This window comes from Armigeres subalbatus, chromosome 2 (genome assembly GCF_024139115.2).
Source record: "Armigeres subalbatus isolate Guangzhou_Male chromosome 2, GZ_Asu_2, whole genome shotgun sequence".
Classification (NCBI taxonomy): domain Eukaryota; kingdom Metazoa; phylum Arthropoda; class Insecta; order Diptera; family Culicidae; genus Armigeres; species Armigeres subalbatus.
Window position 1 is genome coordinate 10,036,621 of NC_085140.1, and position 22,565 is coordinate 10,059,185.

The 22,565-nt window shown below is 39.4% G+C and overlaps 1 protein-coding gene and 1 long non-coding RNA gene across 2 annotated transcripts in view; both read right to left on the reverse strand.

Moving 5' to 3' along the window:
- The window catches only part of LOC134214020 (igLON family member 5-like), a 163,730-nt gene that overhangs the window by 118,587 nt on the left and 22,578 nt on the right, over positions 1-22,565 (reverse strand). The window lies entirely within an intron of this gene.
- On the reverse strand, positions 11,468-11,935 carry LOC134214018 (uncharacterized). The gene is made up of 2 exons (XR_009979603.1): positions 11,799-11,935; positions 11,468-11,736 (listed from the first exon to the last, which is right to left on the reverse strand). It is a non-coding gene; the product is annotated as an uncharacterized LOC134214018 (long non-coding RNA).

The window sequence follows — 22,565 nt, forward strand, 5'->3', positions numbered from 1 at the left end:
GGGCTCAAGTTATGGTCAAAATACTTTTTTTAGGCAACAACGAGTGGAAAAGTCTAGCCAACTTTTCAGGCACTTAGCCCTAACCGATTTGCTCGCAACAAGTTGCATTCGACGCAGAATCCTGTCCCAATGTTTTCTATTGACAATTGGCCGGATCGGACTATGGGCTCAGAAGTTATGGTCAAAATACTTTTTTTAGGCAACAACGAGTGGAAAAGTCTAGCCAACTTTTCAGGCACTTAGCCCTAATCGATTTGCTCGCAACAAGTTGCATTCGACGCAGAATCCTGTCCCATTGTTTCCTATTGACAATTGGCCGGAGATCGGACTATGGGCTCAGAAGTTATGGTCAAAATACTTTTTTTAGGCAACAACGAGTGGAAAAGTCTAGCCAACTTTTCAGCCACTTAGCCCTAATCGATTTGCTCGCAACAAGTTGCATTCGACGCAGAATCCTGTCCCATTGTTTCCTATTGACAATTGGCCGGATCGGACTATGGGCTCAGAAGTTATGGTCAAAATACTTTTTTTAGGCAACAACGAGTGGAAAAGTCTAGCCCACTTTTCAGCCACTTAGCCCTGACCGATTTGCTCGCAACAAGTTGCATTCGACGCAGAATCCTGTCTAATTGTTTCCTATTGAAAATTGGCCGGATCGGACTATGGGCTCAGAAGTTATGGTCAAAATACTTTTTCTCATAAAAAGCGCGTAAAAATTTATAGCTCACTTTTTTAGCACTTACCTTCAACCAAATCCCTTGCAACAGGCTGCATTCGACGCAAAAAACATGTCCCATTGTTTCCTATTAAAAATTGGCCAGATCGGACTATGGGCTCGGTAGATATGCCCAAAATATTTTTTTTTCATACCAAACTTGCGTAGAAATTACTCACTTGAAAAAAAAACGAGAAAGGCACCATCACCGCTAGGTGGATTAATCTGGGTTTTTTATTTTATCCTTTTGCAATTTGTCCTGTCATTTACAAAAGAAGACAATATTGATGTCATTGACACTGGTCAGTTTTACGATCCCTGCATTCGACGCAGAATCCTGTCCCATTGTTTCCTATTGAAAATGGACCCGATCGGACTATGGGCTTAGAAGTAATGGCCAAAATACTTTTTTTTCATAAAAAAACACATTAAAAAGTCTAGCTAACTTTTTGGGAACTTATTCTTAACCGCTTTGCTCGCAACAAGTTGCATTCGACGCAGAATCCTGTCCCATTGTTTCCAATTGAAAACTGACCTGATCGGACTATGGGCTTAGAAGTTATGGCCAAAATACCTTTGTTCATAAAAAAGCACATTAAAAAGTCTAGCTCACTTTTTGGGCACTTATTCTCAACCGATTTGCTCGTAACAAGTTGCAATCGACGCAAAATCCTGTCCCATTATTTCCTATTGAAAACTGACCCGATCGGGCTATGGGCTTAGAAGTTATGGCCAAAATACTTTTTTTTTTCATAAAAAAGCACATTAAAAAGTCTAGCTCTTTTTTTGGGAACTTATTCTCAATCGATGTGCTCGCAACAAGTTGCATTCGATGCAGAATCCTGTCCCATTGTTTCCTATTGAAAACTGACCCGATCGGGCTATGGGCTTAGAAGTTATGGCCAAAATACTTTTTTTTCATAAAAAATCATATTAAAAAGTCTAGCTCACCTTTGGGCACTTATTCTCAACCGATTTGCTCGCAACAAGTTGCAATCGACGTAGAAACCTGTCCCATTGTATCTTATTGAAAACTGACCTGATCGGGCTTAGAAGTTCTGGCCAAAATACTTTTTGCCTTTCTCGTATACTAAGTATACGTAAAGGCTATATGTTCACTCCAAAAACAAACTTTTTATAGGAGGCTCGGAGACCCATAGTGTTATATACCGATCGACTCAGCTCGACGAATCGAGGTGATGTCTGTGTGTGTGTATGTGTGTGTGTGTATGTGTGTGTATGTGCGCAAAAAATCTAGCCCACTTTTCAGGCACTTAGCCCTAACCGATTTGCTCGCAACAAGTTGCATTCGACGCAGAATCCTGTCCCATTGTTTCCTATTGACAATTGGCCGGATCGGACTATGGGCTCAGAAGTTATGGTCAAAATACTTTTTATAGGCAACAACGAGTGGAAAAGTCTAGCCAACTTTTCAGGCACTTAGCCCTGACCGATTTGCTCGCAACAAGTTGCATTCGACGCAGAATCCTGTCCCAATGTTTTCTATTGACAATTGGCCGGATCGGACTATGAGCTCAGAAGTTATGGTCAAAATACTTTTTTTAGGTAACAACGAGTGGAAAAGTCTAGCCAACTTTTGAGGCACTTAGCCCTAACCGATTGGCTCGCAACAAGTTGCATTCGACGCAGAATCCTGTCCCAATGTTTTCTATTGACAATTGGCCGGATCGGACTATGGGCTCAGAAGTTATGGTCAAAATACTTTTTTTAGGCAACAACGAGTGGAAAAGTCTAGCCAACTTTTCAGCCACTTAGCCCTAATCGATTTGCTCGCAACAAGTTGCATTCGACGCAGAATCCTGTCCCATTGTTTCCTATTGACAATTGGCCGGAGATCGGACTATGGGCTCAGAAGTTATGGTCAAAATACTTTTTTTAGGCAACAACGAGTGGAAAAGTCTAGCCAACTTTTCAGCCACTTAGCCCTAATCGATTTGCTCGCAACAAGTTGCATTCGACGCAGAATCCTGTCCCATTGTTTCCTATTGACAATTGGCCGGATCGGACTATGGGCTCAGAAGTTATGGTCAAAATACTTTTTTTAGGCAACAACGAGTGGAAAAGTCTAGCCCACTTTTCAGCCACTTAGCCCTGACCGATTTGCTCGCAACAAGTTGCATTTGACGCAGAATCCTGTCTCATTGTTTCCTATTGACAATTGGCCGGATCGGATTATGGGCTCAGAAGTTATGGTCAAAATACTTTTTCTCATAAAAAAGCGCGTAAAAATTTATAGCTCACTTTTTTAGCACTTACCCTCAATCAATTTCCTCGCAACAAGTTGCATTCGACGCAAATGAATGTCCCATTGTTTCCTATTGAAAATTGGCAAGATCGGACTATGGGCTCGATAGATATGCCCAAAATATTTTTTTTTCATACCAAAAGTGCGTAGAAATTACTCACTCGAAAAAAAAACGAGAAAGGCACCATCACCGCTAGGTGGATTAATCTGGGTTTTTTATTTTATCCTTTTGCAATTTGTCCTGTCATTTACAAAAGAAGACAATATTGATGTCATTGGCACTGGTTCAGTTTTACGTTCCCTGATTTCAGCCATCCTTTGTATTGACTTCGGCATTTTTTCGAAATCGATTATTCTGACTGTTCATATACTACGTAGCCAAATTGTAATCAGTTTTAAAGAGTTCCTCAAGTGTTTAAAGTGTAAAAGTCTCAAAGTGGTAAGAAATTGTTTAAAGTCTAAAAACAAATAAACAAAATAATCAAAAGCAATGATCAATGACTTTTTGAAAATAATTTCTGTTAAATTTTTAAACAACATCCAATGGAAAATCCTGTGAAAACTTATACAAAATGAAAATTCAGAAGAATTCATAAATTCCCGAGGAAATTAGAAATAATTTATCATAATGTAATAAATGAAATTCAAAAGAACTTCACTGAAATATTTAAAAAATGCCCTGGAAATTCTTCTGGATTTTAAAAAGAAATTCTTCAGGTTTTTGAGAGAACAGATTTTCATTTTGAACAGAAGACTTTCTTGTCGTTTATTTAGCAGAATTTAGGTTAAATTTTCAAAAAAAATTGCGCTGCATTTTTCACGAAAAACTGCAAAACATACCAAAACAAATTTCAAAAAGATTTTCAGATTTTTTTCCCGAAAAAAAATTGGAAGAATTCTCCGAAATATATTTGAAAGAAATTAATGCAAAAATATCGCAAACATATCCCGAGAGAAATTCAGAAGAATTTCCCAAAAGTGTTTTCCAGAAATTTCTCAAAGAGGTGAGCCAGCCTCTTATGGCGGTAAGCACCAACGAGGATAATACTAGATTTAATCTGGATTTAAAAAAATCCTGGTTTAAATTTAGTACCTCGTTCGGTAAGCTCCAAATCTGTATTAAGCACGCAGCCAATGTTCACGTTGCAGTGTAGTAAGGAGTGTGCGTGCGAGAATGGTAAAACATAAATAACTAACGATGACGTTTCTTGTTTGTTTTGTTTCATATTTCGTGGCAAAATCGTATAGAAAAAATATGTTGGAAGTCACCGAAATCAGACCAGACCAGATCAGGAATCAAGTTTCTCAGGATCAGAAGTTTCTTTAACATTTCACCTCAGTATCCCTCAAAACTAAAACCTAGCAGGAATTCACCTGGAACACCAACATAAATTTCTTCAGCAAAACGACAAGGAATAGCCTGGGAATAGCATCAAAATTCCTATAGAATTTTTTCACCGGTTTGTTCCGGGTTTCAACCAGCAACTCTTCCTGCAATTCCGACTGAAATGCCTTCAGGGATTTTCCAGGTATCCTTCCATGGAACTCCAACAGAAGTTATTCCAATGATTTCTTCAAGAATTTCGCCAGCTTCAGGAACCCAACCAGAAATTCCTTCAGGATTTTAATTAGGAAGTGCAGTTGCCCAAGAATTCTACAAGTTATGCCCCAGAGAGTTCGACAAGTGTTCCACAACACCCAAGAAATATCGTGCAAGAATGTTCCTCTGAATATACTACTGTGGCTCTTAGCAGGAGTTCTTGAAAGTTCCTGGAGGTAATAAGGCAGAGGAACTAGAAATAGAAGTAGCGGTATTCCTCGAAGGTTTACGCCACAAATTTCAACAGATCTTCCAGGGGTATATCCACCAGCAAGTTCTTTGGAAATTCCCTGGAAGAACCCTGAAAACTCGCAGAATAAAGTCTTGGATGAAATTATATGAAAATTATTTGGATAAATTTTATGAATTCTTTTCAGGAATTTAAGATTTTTTTGGGGAAATTCTTGAAATTATTTTGAGGAATTCTGCAAACTTCTTGAAGGTATTCTGGGAACTTTTTGGAGGCATTCTTGAAGTTCCTTGAAGGAATTCTGGAAGATACTTGGAGAATCCAGGAAGTGACTCAGAGGAGTTCTGAAAATTTGTTGAAGGAACTCTGGAAAATTCTTGGAGTAATTCCGGGAATACCTTGAATGAATTCTGGTTTTTTTATTTGGTGGAATTCTGCAAAATAATTTAAAAGGAGTTCTGGGAATTCCTTGGAAAAATCCTGGTAAACAATTCTTTTGATTATTTATGGGAATTCATATTAGAAGAAATTCTGGAAATTTATTGGAGGAATTCTCGAAGTTTCTTGGAAGAACTCTGGAAGTTCGTTGGAGTAATTCTGCAAGTGCGTTAGAGAAATTCTGGAAATACAATCGAGGAGCTGGAAGTTAATAATAGGATTTTTGGAAGTTTTTCCCGGAGGAATTATTGAACCTTCTTGGAAAAATTCTAGTAGTTTCTTGAAGGAATTCTAAGAACTCCATAGAGGAATTCTAGGAGTTCCTTGAAAGATTTTTAGCAATTCATTGGAGAAATTCAGAGAATTTATGTTTAGGAGTTCTTGGTATTCTGAGATTTCCTTGGAGGGTATCCGAGAATTCTTTATAGGAATTCCGGAAACACCTTGAAGATTTCTGAGAATTCCTATAAGAAAGGAGGAGGAATTCTAAAAGTTACTCAGAGGCATTCTTAAAATTCGTTGAAAGAATTCTGGCCTTTCTATTGAGGAGCTTTGAGAATTATTTGAAGAAATTCTGGAATTCCATGGAGGAATTCTGGGAATTACTCGAGTAATTATGGAAATTTTTGGAGCACTTCTGTGAATTCCGTGGAGAGGCTCTGTGAATTCCTTGGAAGAATTGTGGGAATTACTCGGATAAGTTCTAGGAATTCTGGGAATTCCTTGGAGGAGTTGCGGAAATTCAGTGGAGGAATTCTGAGAATTCTTTGGAGGAATTCTGGGAACTCCTTTGAGGATTTCTGAGAATTCCTAATAAGGAATTCTGAGAATTCTTTGGAGGAATTTTTGAAAATGCTTGGGGAATTCTTGAAGTTACTGAGAGGAATTCTGAAAAATCGTTGAAGGAATTCTGGTCGTTCTATGGAGGAGCTTTGGGGATTCTTTGGAGAAATTCTGGGATTTCCTTAGAGGATTTCTGGGAATTCCTTGGAGGAATTCTGGTAATTCTTTGGAGGAATTCTGGAAATTCCTTGGAGGAATTCTGGAAATTCCTTGGAGGAATTCTGAGAATTCTTTGAAAGAAATGTGGGAAATACTCGGAGGAATTCTGGGAATTCCATGGAGGAGTTCTGGGAATTTCTTGGAGGAATTCTGGAAACTCCTTCAAGGAATTCTCTGGAGACAATCTAGGGATTCTTTGGATGAATTCTGAAAACTACTTCGAGGATTCCTGAGAATTCCTATAAGGAATTGCGAGAATCCCATGGATGAATTTGAATTCTGGAAGTTATTCGTAGTAGACCTGTGCGACGATTGAAAATTTATCGGCGGCGGCGTGATAGATTTTCAGCCAGTGGTGGCGGAGTCAAGCCGTTGGTAATCGGTGGCGGCGGCGGCTTGGGTCGGCGTAAGCTTATTTCAAGCAATAGATTTTTTCCAAAATTCTTCCACAAATTCCTCCGTTAATTCCACCAGAAAGTGCTCTGATACCTGCTCCTAGAATTCTATCGAAGTTCCGCCAGGAGTTCTTTCGAAGTTCCTCCAGTAATTCCTCCGGAAGTTCGTCCGGGAATTCCTCCGAAAGTTCCTCCGGGAATTCCTTCGTAAGTTCCACCAGGAAGATCTCTGGAAGTTCCTCCAGGAATTTCTTCGGGAATTCCTTCGAAAGTTCCTCCGGGAATTTCTTCGAAAGTTCCTCCGGAAATTCCTCTTAATATTCCTCCGGGAATTCATTCGAAAGTTCCTCCAGCAAATCCTCCAGAAGTTCCTCCAGGAATTCCTCTGGAAGTTCCTCCAGGAATTCCTCCGGAAATTCCTCCAGGAATTCCTCCGGAAGTTCCTCCAGGAATTCCTTCGGAAGTTCCTCCGGGAATTTCTCCGGAAGTTCCTCCGGGAATTTCTCCGGAAGTTCCTCCGGGAATTTCTCCGGAAGTTCCTCCGGGAGTTCCTCCGGGAATTCCTCCGGAAGTTCCTCCAGGAATTTCTCCGGAAGCTACTCCGGGAAATCCTTCGGAAGTTCCTCCGGGAATTCTGAAAATTCCTTGGAGGAATTATGGGAATTCCTTGAGGGAATTTCTGAGAATTCTTTGAAAGAAATGTGGGAAATACTCGGAGGAATTCTGGGAATTTCATGAAGGAGTTCTGGGAATTTCTTGGAGGAATTCTGGAAACTCATTCAGGGAATTCTCTGGAGACAATCTAGAGATTCTTTGGAGGTATTCTGGAAGTTCCTCCGGGAATTCCTCCGAAAGTTCTTCCGGGAATTCCTCCGGAAGTTCCTCCAGGAATTCCTCCGGAAGTTCCTCCGGGAATTCCTCAGGAAGTTCCTCCGGGAATTCCTCCGGGAATTCCTCCGGAAGTTCCTCCGGGAATTCCTCCGGAAGTTCCTCCAGGAATTCCTCTGGAAGTTTCTTCGGGAATCCTCCGGAAGTTCCTTCGGAAATCCTCCGGAAGTTCCTCCGGGAATTCCTCCGGAAGTTCTTCCGGGAATTCCTCTGGAAGTTCCTCCGGGAATTCCTCCGGAAGCTCCTCGGGTTAGTTCCTCCGGAAGTTCCTCTAGGAATTCCTCCGGAAGTTCCTCTAGGAATTCCTCCGGAAGTTCCTCTAAGAATTCCTCCGGAAGTTCCTCCTGAATTCCTCGGAAGTTCCTCGGGAATTCCTCCGGAAGTTCCTCCGGGAATTCCTCCGGAAGTTCCTCCGGGAATTCCTCCGGAAGTTCCTCCGGGAATTCCTCCGGAAGTTCCTCCGGGAATTCCTCCGGAAGTTCCTCCGGGAATTCCTCCGGAAGTTCCTCCGGGAATTCCTTCGGGAATTCCTCCGGAAGTTCCTCCGGGAATTCCTCCGGAAGTTCCTCCGGGAATTCCTCCGGAAGTTCCTCCGGGAATTCCTCCGGAAGTTCCTCCGGGAATTCCTCCGGAAGTTCCTTCGGGAATTCCTCCGGAAGTTCCTCCGGGAATTCCTCGGAAGTTCCTCCGGGAATTCCTCGGAAGTTCCTCCGGGAATTCCACCGGCAGTTCCTCCAGAATTCCTCCGGAAGTTCCTTCGGGAATTCCTCCGGAAGTTCCTTCGGGAATTCCTCCGGAAGTTCCTTCGGGAATTCCTCCGGAAGTTCCTTCGGGAATTCCTCCGGAAGTTCCTTCGGGAATTCCTCCGGGAATTCCTCCGGAAGTTCCTCCGGGTTCCTCCGGAAATTCCACTGGAAGTTCCTCCGGAAATTCCACTGGAAGTTCCTCCGGGAATTCCACTGGAAGTTCCTCCGGGAATTCCTCCGGAAGTTCCTCCGGGAATTCCTCTGGAAGTTCCTCCGGGAATTCCTCCGGAAGTTCCTCCGGAAGTTCCTCCGGGAATTCCTCCGGAAGTTCCTCCGGGAATTCCTCCGGAAGTTCCTCCGGGAATTCCTCCGGAAGTTCCTCCAGGAATTCCTCCGGAAGTTCCTCCAGGAATCCCTCCGGAAGTTCCTCCCGGAATTCCTCCGGAAGTTCCTCCAGGAATTCCTCCGGAAGTTCCTCCAGGATTCCTCCGGAAGTTCCTCCAGGAATTCCTCGGAAGTTCCTCCGGGAATTCCTCCGGAAGTTCCTCCAGGAATTCCTCCGGAAGTTCCTCCAGGAATTCCTCCGGAAGTTCCTCCAGGAATTCCTCCGGAAGTTCCTCCAGGAATTCCTCCGGAAGTTCCTCCAGGAATTCCTCCGGAAGTTCCTCCAGGAATTCCTCCGGAAGTTCCTTTAGGAATTCCTCCGGAAGTTCCTTTAGGAATTCTTCCGAAAGTTCCTTTAGGAATTCCTCCGGAAGTTCCTCCAGGAATTCCTCCGGAAGTTCCTCCAGGAATTCCTCCGGAAGTTCCTCCAGGAATTCCTCCGGAAGTTCCTCCAGGAATTCCTCCGAAAGTTCCTCCATTAGTTCCTCCTAGCATTCCTCCAAAAAAATTTTCCGGAAGTTCCCTAACGAATTCCTCCGGAAGTTCCTCCAGGAATTCCTCCGGAAGTTCCTCCAGAAATTCCTCTAGAAGTTCATCCAGAAATTCCTCCAGGAATTCTTCCGGAAGATCTTCCGGAAGTTCCCTCACAAATTCCTCCGAAAGTTTCTCCAGGAATTCCTCCGGAAGTTCCTCCAGAAATTCCTCTAGAAGTTCATCCATAAATTCCACCGGAAACTCCTCCAGGAATTCCTCCAGATTTTCCCCCAAGAAACTTTCCGGAAGTTCCTCCAGAGGTTTCTCCGGAAGTTCCTCCCTAAATTCCACCAGGAATTGGTTACATAATTCTTCCGGGACTTCCTCCGAAAATTCCTCCAAGAATTCCCCAGGAATTTCTCCAGGACTTCCTCAAAAATCCCACCAGGATTTCCTCAAAGAACTCAGGAATTCCTCAAAGAACTCCTCCAGGAATTCTTCAGAGAAAACTTCAGAATTTTTCGGGAATTCCTCCAAGAATCTCTCCGTTAGTTGTTCCAAAAGTTCTTCCTAGGTTACTCCAGAAATTCTTCATGAAATTCCTCCTAGAATTCCTACTGAAGTTCCTCCAGGCATTTCTCCGGAGTTTTTTTTATAGAAATTCTTCCTAAAATTCTTCCAGGAATTCATCATATTATTCCACCCGGACGTCCTCCGGGAATTCCTCCAGAAATTCCTCCAAGAATTTCTCCAGAAGTTCCTAAAGAAGTTTTTCCGGAAATTTCCTTAAGACTTCCTGCTGACGATTATCCAGGAATTTATCTGGAAGTTCTTCCAGGAAACCCTCCGGGAGTTCCTCAGAGGATTCCTCCGGAAAATCCTCGCGGAGTTCCTCCAGGCATTTCTTCGAGGATAAATTACTGAAAAAACTTCAAAAATCCTTCAAGCACTTCAGAAGGAACTTCCTGAGGAATTCCTGGAGGAACTTTTAGGAATTCCTGGAGGAACTTTCAGAATACCTGGAGGAATTCGTGGAACTCGAAACGTGGAACAGGAATCTTCCGGAGGAACTGCCGGAAGAATTCCTAGAAAAACTTCCGAAGGGATTCTTGGAGGAACTTCCGGAGGAATTTTAGGAGCAACTTCCGGAGAAATTCATTGAGGAACTTCCGGAGGAATTCTTTGAGGAGCTTCCGGAGGATTTCTTGGGGGGAACTTCCGGAGGAACTTCCAGAGGAATTCCTGGAGGAACTTTCAGAGGAATTCCTGAAGGAACTCTCGGAGGAATTCCTAGAGGAACTTCCGAAAAAAATCCTGAAAAAAAAAATCGGAGGGATTCTTGGAGGAACTTCCAGAGGTATTCCAGGAGGGACCTCCAAAGGAATTCCTGGAGGAAGTTCCAGAGAAATTCATGGACGAACTCTATATGAATTCCTGGAGAATATATCGAAGGAATTATTAGACGAATTCCTGGATAGATTTACTGAAAAAAAAAATCCTATCTGAGTTCCTGGAGAAGAAAAACTAGCGGAAATTTTGATGTGGTTCTTAAAAGAATTCTATCGGTATTCATCGAGAGATTTCTTTAAAAAAAATCGGATTTTCCACCAGGATTTTGTATTTCTTGAAACTTTTTGGAGTTATTAGAATTTTTATAGGAACTCTTGAAAGTTCTTCATGAATTTCTTCTTTAGAAACCTTCAAGAGCGATGTCTTTGATACGGTGTTTGTGAACGGATTCTCTGAGCTTATCCAAAATGAATGCAACTAGAAATTGTTGGAACTTTTCGAAAATCTACGATGAAATTTCATAGAAATTGTTAATTCCGCTCCAAATGTTTTTCAGCAAAAATCGAAAGACTGTGATGGGCCGGGCACGTAGCCAGAATGTCGAACAATAACACGGTGAAAATGGTGCTCGATAGCGATCCGACGGGAACAAGGAGGCTAGGTGACCAATGAACAAGGACGATCGATCCGGTGGAAGACGATTCGTGCACCCTCCGCAGACTTCGTGGCTGGCGGCGTACAGCCATGGACCGAGCTGAATGGAGACGACTTTTATGCTCTGCACAGGCCACTCCGGTCTGAATAAATTATTAAATAATCCATTACAATCTACGTCTTATTTATCTGTATATATACTAAAAATGAAATGGTCTGTTCGTATCCGCAAAACTTGAAAACGGTTGCTTGACTCATTTTGCAAATCGCTTCGCTGTAACCTTATTCGACAGGTTATTGGGATATTTACTTACAATACAATACAATATAATAACGACAAAAAAAATCAAATGGTAAAATCGAGAAACACTATAATTTAGATTTGTATTGGCATTTCGCATGATAGCTCAGAAACTCAACAAATGTTTCGTTTGTATTTGAATTTATTTTTAAAAATCATGTTCTGGAACATTTACATTATTATCATTGTTATATGGCTTTGTCAGGTTGTTCTGTTGTTACTTTTTGATGATTGAATACATATCCGGCCCATCTTTGAAAAGAAAGGATCTCCTGGACCACTTTGTGAACTCTCTTATTAATTAGCACACAACCAGCCACTAATGCCACCTGAATTTTGATTGAAATAGATGCATAATTAGACACACCTTTCCCATCCGATTTTATCGATAAACTGCAAGGAAAAAATCAGTTTCTAATGAATAGAAGGAATCGACATTTTCACTGGTTACTTACGGATAAGAATGATAACGATGGTATCTTTTTATCCGGAACCAATTTTTTCGCCTGATCTCGAGCACTTAGCGCCGGTGCGCCACGTCGTTCAATATCGGTTCTAGAGACCACAAAGTTTTAATAAAATGGTTTAGCGATCCGACGAATAGCGAATCAAAACTAACGTGATCGTTGGCAACAGCACTTCCAACCTGCTTCCAACATCTTCAGTTGTTCCATCGGAGCGTCGTTGCAAAACAAACTGCAAGGGAATGACGGATTAACATTAGAAGATAACGACTTTCGTTGGCTTATATATTTTGTAGGTACTTACGCGTTATTTTAGGGATCGACAAAATACTTTTTATTTTAAAACTTTTGCATCAGAACGAAAAACTTGGATTCGAAGCAGAGCGCAAAAAGTAAACATGCAGCTGTCGTTATTTACCTTTGCAGGTGTGCGTGAGAGCAAGTACGGTTTTGGCTGCGTACATTTAAAAAATCTCGGATTATCTTAATACGCCAAAATCGGCGTATTAAAGTTAATACCAGGATGAAAATCGAGGATAATGCCGCTTGGTGCTTATGAAAATCGAGGATAATACTTGATTGGCGTATTATCCTCGTTGGAGCTTACCGCCATTAGAGGCTTTAAACCTCTATAATAAAGACAAAAGAAAGAAGAAAAAAATCTCAAATTCTGTAGCACTTCCAGCAAAATCGAAAGGGTTCCCCGGATGAAATGCGGAAGTATTTCTGAAAGATGTTCCGAAAAGTTTTCCAAAAAAAATTTGAAATGATTTGCCGAAGAAAAGTTGGAAAGAAATTCGGAAGAATTCGCAAATTCTTCAGAATTTCCGTTGGGAACTTCTTCGGAATTCTTTGGGAAATTCTTCGGAATTTTCTTTGGGAAATTCTTCGGAATTTCCTTTGGAAAATTCTTCGGAATTTCCTTTGGGAAATTCTTCGGAATATCCTTTGGGAAATTCTTCGGAATTCTTTGGGAAATTCTTTGGAATTTTCTTTGGGAAATTCTTCGGAATTTCCTTCGGAAAATTCTTCGGAATTTGCTTTGGGAAATTCTTCGGAATTTGTTTTGGGAAATTTTTCGGAATTTGCTTTGGGAGATTTTTCGGAATTTGCTTTGGGAAATTTTTCGGAATTTCCTTTGGAAAATTCTTCAAAATTTCCGTTGGGAAATTCTTCGGAACTTGCTTTTGGAAATTCTTCGGAAATTGCTTTGAGAAATTTTTCGGAATTTGCTTTGAAATATTTTACGGAATTTGCTTTGTGAAATTTTTCGGAATTTCCTTTGGGAAATTTTTCGGAATTTCCTTTTAGAAATTCTTCGGAATTTCCTTTGGGAAATTCTTCGGAATTTCCGAAGGGAAATTCTTCGGAATTTCCGAAGGGAAATTCTTCGGAATTTTTCTGTTTTTTTTTTCGCAGGGAAATTCTTCGGAATTTCCTTAGGGAAATTCTTCGGAATTTTCTTAAGGAAATTCTTCGGAATTTCCTTAGGGAAATTCTTCGGAATTTCCTTAGGGAAATTCTTCGGAATTTCCTTAGGGAAATTCTTCGGAATTTCCTTAGGGAAATTCTTCGGAATTTCCTTTGGGAAATCCTTCGGAATTTCCTTTGGGAAATTCTTCGGAATTTCCTTTGGGAAATTCTTCGGAATTTCCTTTGGGAAATTCTTCGGAATTTCCTTTGGGAAATTCTTCGGAATTTCCTTTGGGAAATTCTTCGGAATTTCCTTTGGGAAATTCTTCGGAATTTCCTTTGGAAATTCTTCGGAATTTCCTTTGGGAAATTCTTCGGAATTTCCTTTGGGAAATTCTTCGGAATTTCCTTTGGGAAATTCTTCGGAATTTCCTTTGGGAAATTCTTCGGAATTTCCTTTGGGAAATTCTTCGGAATTTCCTTCGGGAAATTCTTCGGAATTTCATATGGGAAATTCTTCGGAATTTCCTTTGGGAAATTTTCCGGAATTTCCTTTGGGAAATTCTTCGGAATTTCCTTTGGGAAATTCTTCGGAATTTCCTTTGGGAAATTCTTCGGAATTTCCTTTGGGAAATTCTTCGGAATTTCCTTTGGGAAATTCTTCGGAATTTCCTTTGGGAAATTCTTCGGAATTTCCTTTGGGAAATTCTTCGGAATTTCCTTTGGGAAATTCTTCGGAATTTCCTTTGGGAAATTCTTCGGAATTTCCTTTGGGAAATTCTTCGGAATTTCCTTTGGGAAATTCTTCGGAATTTCCTTTGGGAAATTCTTCGGAATTTCCTTTGGGAAATTCTTCGGAATTTCTTTTGGGAAATTCTTCGGAATTTCCTTTGGAAAATTCTTCGGAATTTCCTTGGGGAATTCTTCGGAATTTCCTTTGGGAAATTCTTCGGAATTACCATTGGGAAATTCTTCGAAACTTTCTTTGGAAAATTCTTCGGTATTTCCTTTGGGAAATTCTTCGGAAATTCTTCAGAATTTGGAATTTCCTTTGGGAAATTCTTCGGATCTTCCTTTGGGAAGTCCTTCGGAATTTCCTTTGGGAAATTCTTCAGAAATTCCTTTGGGAAATTCTTCGGAAATTCCTTTGGAAAATTCTTCAGAATTTCTTCTGCGAAATTCTTCAGAACTTTCTTTCCTTCGGGAAATTCTTCGGAATTTCCTTTGGGAAATTCTTCGGAATTTCCTTTGGGAAATTCTTCGGAATTTCCTTTGGGAAATTCTTCGGAATTACCTTTGGGAAATTCTTCCGAATTTCCTTTGGGAAATTCTGAATTCTTTGGAATCTTTGCGGGAAATTCTTTGAAATTCTTGGAATTCCTTTGGGAAATTCTTCGGAATTTCCTTTGGGAAATTCTTCGGAATTTCCTTTGGGAAATTCTTCGGAATTTCCTTTGGGAAATTCTTCGGAATTTCCTTTGGGAAATTCTTCGGAATTTCCTTTGGGAAATTCTTCGGAATTTCCTTTGGGAAATTCTTCGGAATTTCCTTTGGAAAACTCTTCGGAATTTCCTTGGGAAATTCTTCGGAATTTTCTTTGGGAAATTCTTTGGATTTCCTTTGGGAAGTTCTTCGAAATTTCCTTTGGGAAATTCTTCGGAATTTCCTTTGGGAAATTCTTCGGAATTTTCTTTGGGAAATTCTTCGGAATTTCCTTTGGGAAATTCTTCGGAATTTCTTTTGAATTTCTTCGGAATTTTCTTTGAGAAATTCTTCGGAATTTACTTTGGGAGTTTCTTCAGAATTTCCTTTGGGAAATTTTTCGGAAAATCTTTTTGGAAATTCTTCGGAATTTCCTTTGAGAAATTCTTCGGAATTTCCTTTGGAAATTCTTCGGAATTTCCTGTGGGAAATTCTTTGGAATTTCCTTTGAGAAATTCTTTGGAATTTCCTTTGAGAAATTCTTCGGAATTTCCTTTGGGAAATTCTTCGAAATTTCCTTTGGGAAATTCTTCGGAATTTCCTTTGCAAAATTCTTCAGAATTTCCTTTGGGAAATTCTTCGGAATTTCCTTTGGGAAATTCTTCGGAATTTCCTTTGGGAAATTCTTCGGAATTTCCTTTGGGAAATTCTTCGGAATTTCCTTTGGAAATTCTTCGGAATTTCCTTTGGGAAATTCTTCGGAATTTCCTTTGGGAAATTCTTCGGAATTTCCTTTGGGAAATTCTTCGGAATTTCCTTTGGGAAATTCTTCGGAATTTCCTTTGGGAAATTCTTCGGAATTTCCTTTGGGAAATTCTTCGGAATTTCCTTTGGGAAATTCTTCGGAATTTCCTTTGAGAAATTCTTCGGAATTTCCTTTGGGAAGTTCTTCGGAATTTCCTTTGGGAAATTCTTCGAATATTCCTTCGGGAAATTCTTTGGAATTTCCTTCGAGATATTCTTCGGAATTTCCTTTGAGAAATTCTTCGGAATTTCCTTTGGGAAATTCTTCGGAATTTCCTTGGGAAATTCTTCGGAATTTCCTTTGGGAAATTCTTCGGAATTTCCTTTGGGAAATTCTTCGGAATTTCCTTTGGGAAATTCTTCGGAATTTCCTTTGGGAAATTCTTCGGAATTTCCTTTGGGAAATTCTTCGGAATTTCCTTTGGGAAATTCTTCGGAATTTCCTTTGGGAAATTCTTCGGAATTTCCTTTGGGAAATTCTTCGGAATTTCCTTTGGGAAATTCTTCGGAATTTCCTTTGGGAAATTCTTCGGAATTTCCTTTGGGAAATTCTTCGGAATTTCCTTTGGGAAATTCTTCGGAATTTCCTTTGGGAAATTCTTCGGAATTTCCTTTGGGAAATTCTTCGGAATTTCCTTTGGAAATTCTTCGGAATTTCCTTTGGGAAATTCTTCGGAATTTCCTTTGGGAAATTCTTCGGAATTTCCTTTGGGAAATTCTTCGGAATTTCCTTTGGGAAATTCTTCGGAATTTCCTTTGGGAAATTCTTCGGAATTTCCTTGGGAAATTCTTCGGAATTTCCTTGGGAAATTCTTCGGAATTTCCTTTGAGAAATTCTTGAATTTCCTTTGGGAAATTCTTCGGAATTTCCTTTGGGAAATTCTTCGAATTTCCTTTGGGAAATTCTTCGAATTTCCTTTGGGAAATTCTTAGGAATTTCCTTTTGGAAATTCTTAGGAATTTCCATTGGAAAATTCTTGGAAATTTCCTTTGGGCAATTCTTAGGAATTTACTTCGGGAAAATCTTTGGAATTTCTTTCGAGAAAATCTTAGGAATTTCCTTTGGGAAATTCTTCCGAATTTCCTTTGGGAAATTCTTCCGAATTTCCTTTGGGAAATTCTTCCGAATTTCCTTTGGGAAATTCTTCGGAATTTCCTTTGGGAAATTCTTCGGAATTTCCTTTGGGAAATTCTTCGGAATTTCCTTTGGGAAATTCTTCGGAATTTCCTTTGGGAAATTCTTCGGAATTTCCTTTGGGAAATTCTTCGGAATTTCCTTTGGGAAATTCTTCGGAATTTCCTTTGAGAAATTCTTCGGAATTTCCTTTGGGAAATTCTTCGGAATTTCCTTTGGGAAATTCTTCGGAATTTCGAAGTCTTCGGAATTTCCGTTGGGAACTTCTTCGGAATTTCCGATGGAAAATTCTTCGGAATTTCCGTTGGGAAATTCTTCGGAATTTCCGTTGAGAAATTCTTCGGATTTTTCATTGGGAAACTGTTCGGAGTTTCCTTTGGGAAATTTTTGAAAATTTCCATTTGAAAATTCTTCGGAATTTCCTTTGGGAAATTCTTCGGAATTTCCTTTGGGAAATTCTTCGGAATTTCCTTTGGGAAATTCTTCGGAATTTCCTTTGGGAAATTCTTCGGAATTTCCTTTCCGAAAGAGAAATTCGGAATTTCGGTATGAAACTTCTTCGGAATTTCCTTTGGAAAATTCTTCGGAATTTCCGTTGAGAAATTCATCGTGATTTCCGTTGGGAACTTCTTCGGAATTTCCGATGGGAAATTCTTCGGAATTTCCTTGGGAAATTCTTCGGCATTTCGTTTTGGGAATTCTTTGCAATTTCCTTTGGGAAATTCTTCAGAATCACTTTGGGAAATTCTTCGGAATTTCCTTTGGGAAATTCTTCGGAATTTCCTTTGGGAAATTCTTCGGAATTTCCTTTGGGAAATTCTTCGGAATTTCCTTTGGGAAATTCTTCGGAATTTCCTTTGGGAAATTCTTCGGAATTTCCTTTGGGAAATTCTTCGGAATTTCCTTTGGGAAATTCTTCGGAATTTCCTTTGGGAAATTCTTCGGAATTTCCTTTGGGAAATTCTTCGGAATTTCCTTTGGGAAATTCTTCGGAATTTCCTTTGGGAAATTCTTCGGAATTTCCTTTGGGAAATTCTTCGGAATTTCCTTTGGGAAATTCTTCGGAATTTCCTTTGAACTTTCGGGGAGAGTCTTCAGAATTCCCTTTGGGAAATTCTTCGGAATTTCTTTTGGGAAATTCTTCGGAATTTCCTTTGAGAAATTCTTTGAAATTTCCTTTGGGAAATTCTTCAGATTTCCTTTGGGAAATTCTTCGGAATTTCCTTGGAAAATTCTTCGGAATTTCCTATGGGAAATTCTTCGGAATTTCCTTTGGGAAATTCTTCGGAATTTCCTTTGGGAAATTCTTCGGAATTTCCTTTGGGAAATTCTTCGGAATTTCCTTTGGGAAATTCTTCGGAATTTCCTTTGGAAATTCTTCGGAATTTCCTTTGGGAAATTCTTCGGAATTTCCTTTGGGAAATTCTTCGGAATTTCCTTTGGGAAATTCTTCGGAATTTCCTTTGGGAAATTCTTCGGAATTTCCTTTGGGAAATTCTTCGGAATTTCCTTTGGGAAATTCTTCGGAATTTCCTTTGGGAAATTCTTCGGAATTTCCTTTGGGAAATTCTTCGGAATTTCCTTTGGGAAATTCTTCGGAATTTCCTTTGGGAAATTCTTCGGAATTTCCTTTGGGAAATTCTTCGGAATTTCCTTTGGGAAATTCTTCGGAATTTCCTTTGGGAAATTCTTCAGATTTCCTTTGGGAAATTCTTCGGAATTTCCTTGGGGAAATTCTTTGGAATTTCCTTTGGAATATTTTTCGGAATTTTCTTTGAAAAACTCTTCGAAATTTCCTTTGGGAAATTCTTCGGAATTTCCTTTGGAAAATTCTTCGGAATTTCCTTTGGGAAATTCTCCGGAATTTCCTTTGGGAAATTCCTCGGAATTCCTTTGGGAAATTCTTCGGAATTTCTTTTGGGAAATTCTTCGGAATTTCCTTTGGAAAATTCTTCGGAATTTCCTTTGACAAATCTTTCGGAATTTCCTTTGGGAAATTCTTCGGAATTTCCTTCGGAAATTTTTTAAGAATTTCCTTTGAGAAATTCTTCGGAATTTCCTTTGGGAAATTCTTCGGAATTTCCTTTGGGAAATTCTTCGGAATTTCCTTTGGGAAATTCTTCGGAATTTCCTTTGGGAAATTCTTCGGAATTTCCTTTGGGAAATTCTTCGGAATTTCCTTTGGGAAATTCTTCGAAATTTCCTTTGGGAAATTCTTCGGAATTTCCTTTGGGAAATTCTTCGGAATTTCCTTTGGGAAATTCTTCGGAATTTCCTTTGGGAAATTCTTCGGAATTTCCTTTGGGAAATTCTTCGGAATTTCCTTTGGGAAATTCTTCAGAATTTCCTTTGGGAAATTCTTCAGAATTTCCTTTGGGAAATTCTTCGGAATTTCCTTTGGGAAATTCTTCGGAATTTCCTTTGGGAAATTCTTCGGAATTTCCTTTGGGAAATTCTTCGGAATTTCCTTTGGGAAATTCTTCGGAATTTCCTTTGGGAAATTCTTCGGAATTTCCTTTGGGAAATTCTTTGGAATTTCCTTTGGGAAATTCTTCGGAATTTCCTTTGGGAAATTCTTCGGAATTTCCTTTGGGAAATTCTTCGGAATTTCCTTTGGGAAATTCTTCGGAATTTCCTTTGGGAAATTCTTCGGAATTTCCTTTGGGAAATTCTTCGGAATTTCCTTTGTGAAATTCTTCGGAATTTCCTTTGGGAAATTCTTCGGAATTTCCTTTGGGAAATTCTTCGGAATTTCCTTTGGGAAATTCTTCGGAATTTCCTTTGGGAAATTCTTCGGAATTTCCTTTGGGAAATTCTTCGGAATTTCCTTTACCTAAATTCTTCGGAATTTCCTTTGGGAAATTCTTCGGAATTTCCTTTGGGAAATTCTTCGGAATTTCCTTTGGGAAATTCTTCGGAATTTCCTTTGGGAAATTCTTCGGAATTTCCTTTGGGAAATTCTTCGGAATTTCCTTTGGGAAATTCTTCGGAATTTCCTTTGGGAAATTCTTCGGAATTTCCTTTGGGAAATTCTTCGGAATTTCCTTTGGGAAATTCTTCGGAATTTCCTTTGGGAAATTCTTCGGAATTTCCTTTGGGAAATTCTTCGGAATTTCCTTTGGGAAATTCTTCGGAATTTCCTTTGGGAAATTCTTCGGAATTTCCTTTGGGAAATTCTTCGGAATTTCCTTTGGGAAATTTTTCGGGAAAGTCTTCGGAATTTCCTTTGGGAAATTCTTCGGAATTTCCTTTGGGAAATTCTTCGGAATTTCCTTTGGGAAATTCTTCGGAATTTCCTTTGGGAAATTCTTCGGAATTTCCTTTGGGAAATTCTTCGGAATTTCCTTTGGGAAATTCTTCGGAATTTCCTTTGATATTCTTGGAGATTTCATGTTCTTGAATTTCACTTTGGAAATTCTTGAATTTCGCTGTGAATTGGAATTTCCTTTGGGAAATTCTTCGGAATTTCCTTTGGGAAATTCTTCGGAATTTCCTTTGGGAAATTCTTCGGAATTTCCTTTGGGAAATTCTTCGGAATTTCCTTTGAGAAATTCGTCGAAATTTCCTTTGGGAAAATCTTCGGAATTTCCTTTGGGAAATTCTTCGGAAATTCCTTTGGGAAATGCTTCGGAATTTCCTTTGGAAGATTCTTCGAAATTTCCTTTGGGAAATTCTTCGGAATTTCCTTTGGGAAATTCTTCGGAATTTCCTTTGGGAAATTCTTCGGAATTTCCTTTGGGAAATTCTTCGGAATTTCCTTTGGGAAATTCTTCGGAATTTCCTTTGGGAAATTCTTCGAAATTTCCTTTGGGAAATTCTTCGGAATTTCCTTTGGGAAATTCTTCGGAATTTCCTTTGGGAAATTCTTCGGAATTTCCTTTGGGAAATTCTTAGGAATTTCCTTTGGGAAATTCTTCGGAATTTCCTTTGGGAAATTCTTCGGAATTTCCTTTGGGAAATTCTTCGGAATTTCCTTTGGGAAATTCTTCGGAATTTCCTTTGGGAAATTCTTCGGAATTTCCTTTGGGAAATTCTTCGGAATTTCCTTTGGGAAATTCTTCGGAATTTCCTTTGGGAAATTCTTCGGAATTTCCTTTGAAAAATTCTTCGGAATTTCCTTTGGGAAATTCTTCGGAATTTCCTTTGGGAAATTCTTCGGAATTTCCTTTGGGAAATTCTTCGGAATTTCCTTTGGGAAATTCTTCGGAATTTCCTTTGGGAAATTCTTCGGAATTTCCTTTGGGAAATTCTTCGGAATTTCCTTTGGGAAATTCTTCGGAATTTCCTTTGGGAAATTCTTCGGAATTTCCTTTGGGAAATTCTTCGGAATTTCCTTTGGGAAATTCTTCGGAATTTCCTTTGGGAAATTCTTCGGAATTTCCTTTGGGAAATTCTTCGGAATTTCCTTTGGGAAATTCTTCGGAATTTCCTTTGGGAAATTCTTCGGAATTTCCTTTGGGAAATTCTTCGGAATTTCCTCGGGAAATTCTTCGGAATTTCCTCGGGAAATTCTTCGGAATTTCCTTTGGGAAATTCTTCGAAATTCCTTTGGGAAATTCTTCGGAATTTCCTTTGGGAAATTCTTCGGAATTTCCTTTGGGAAATTCTTCGGAAATTCTTCGGAATTTCCTCTGGGAAATTCTTCGAATTTCCTTTGGGAAATTCTTCGAATTTCCTTTGGGAAATTCTTCCGAATTTCCTTTGGGAAATTCTCGAATTTCCTTTGGGAAATTCTTCGAATTTCCTTTGGGAAATTCTTCGAATTCCTTTGGGAAATTCTTCCGAATTTCCTTTGGGAAATTCTTCGAATTCCTTTGGGAAATTCTTCCGAATTCCTTTGGGAAATTCTTCGAATTTCCTTTGGGAAATTCTTCGAATTCCTTTGGGAAATTCTTCCGAATTTCCTTTGGGAAATTCTTCGAATTCCTTTGGGAAATTCTTCGAATTCCTTTGGGAAATTCTTCCGAATTCCTTTTGGGAAATTCTTCGGAATTTCTTTGGGAAATTTTTCGGAATTTCCTTTGAGGAATTCTTCGGAATTTCCTTTGGGAAATTCTTCGGAATTTCCTTTGGGAAATTCTTCGGAATTTCCTTTGGGAAATTCTTCGGAATTTCCTTTGGGAAATTCTTCGGAATTTCCTTTGGGAAATTCTTCGGAATTTCCTTTGTGAAATTCTTCGGAATTTCCTTTGGGAAATTCTTCGGAATTTCCTTTGGGAAATTCTTCGGAATTTCCTTTGGGAAATTCTTAGGAATTTCATTTGGGAAATTCTTCTTCGGAATTTCCTTTGGGAAATTCTTCGGAATTTCCTTTGGGAAATTCTTTGGAATTTCCTTTGGGAAATTCTTCGGAATTTCCTTTGGGCAATTATTCGGAAATTCCTTTGGGAAATTCTTTGGAATTTCCTTTGAGAAATTCATCGTAATTTCCTTTGGGAAATTCTTCGGAATTTCCTTTGGGAAATTCTTCGGAATTTCCTTTGGGAAATTCTTCGGAATTTCCTTTGGGAAATTTTTCGGAATTTCCTTTGGAAAATTCTTCGGAATTTCCTTTGGGAAATTCTTCGAAATTTCCTTTGGGAACTTCTTCGAAATTTCCGATGGGAAATTCTTCAGAATTTTCGTTGAGATATTCTTCGGAATTTTCTTTGGGAAATTCTTCGGAATTTCCTTTGGGAAATTCTTCGGAATTTCCTTTGCGAAATTCTTCTGAATTTCCTTTGGGAAATTCTTCGGAATTTCCTTTGGGAAATTCTTCGGAATTTCCTTTGGGAAATTCTTCGGAATTTCCTTTGGGAAATTCTTCGGAATTTCCTTTGGGAAATTCTTCGGAATTTCCTTTGGGAAATTCTTCGGAATTTCCTATGTGAAATTCTTCGGAATTTCCATTGGTAAATTCTTTGGAATTTCCTTTGGGAAATTCTTCGGAATTTCCATTGGTAAATTCTTCGGAATCTCCTTTGGGAAATTCTTCGGAATTTCCT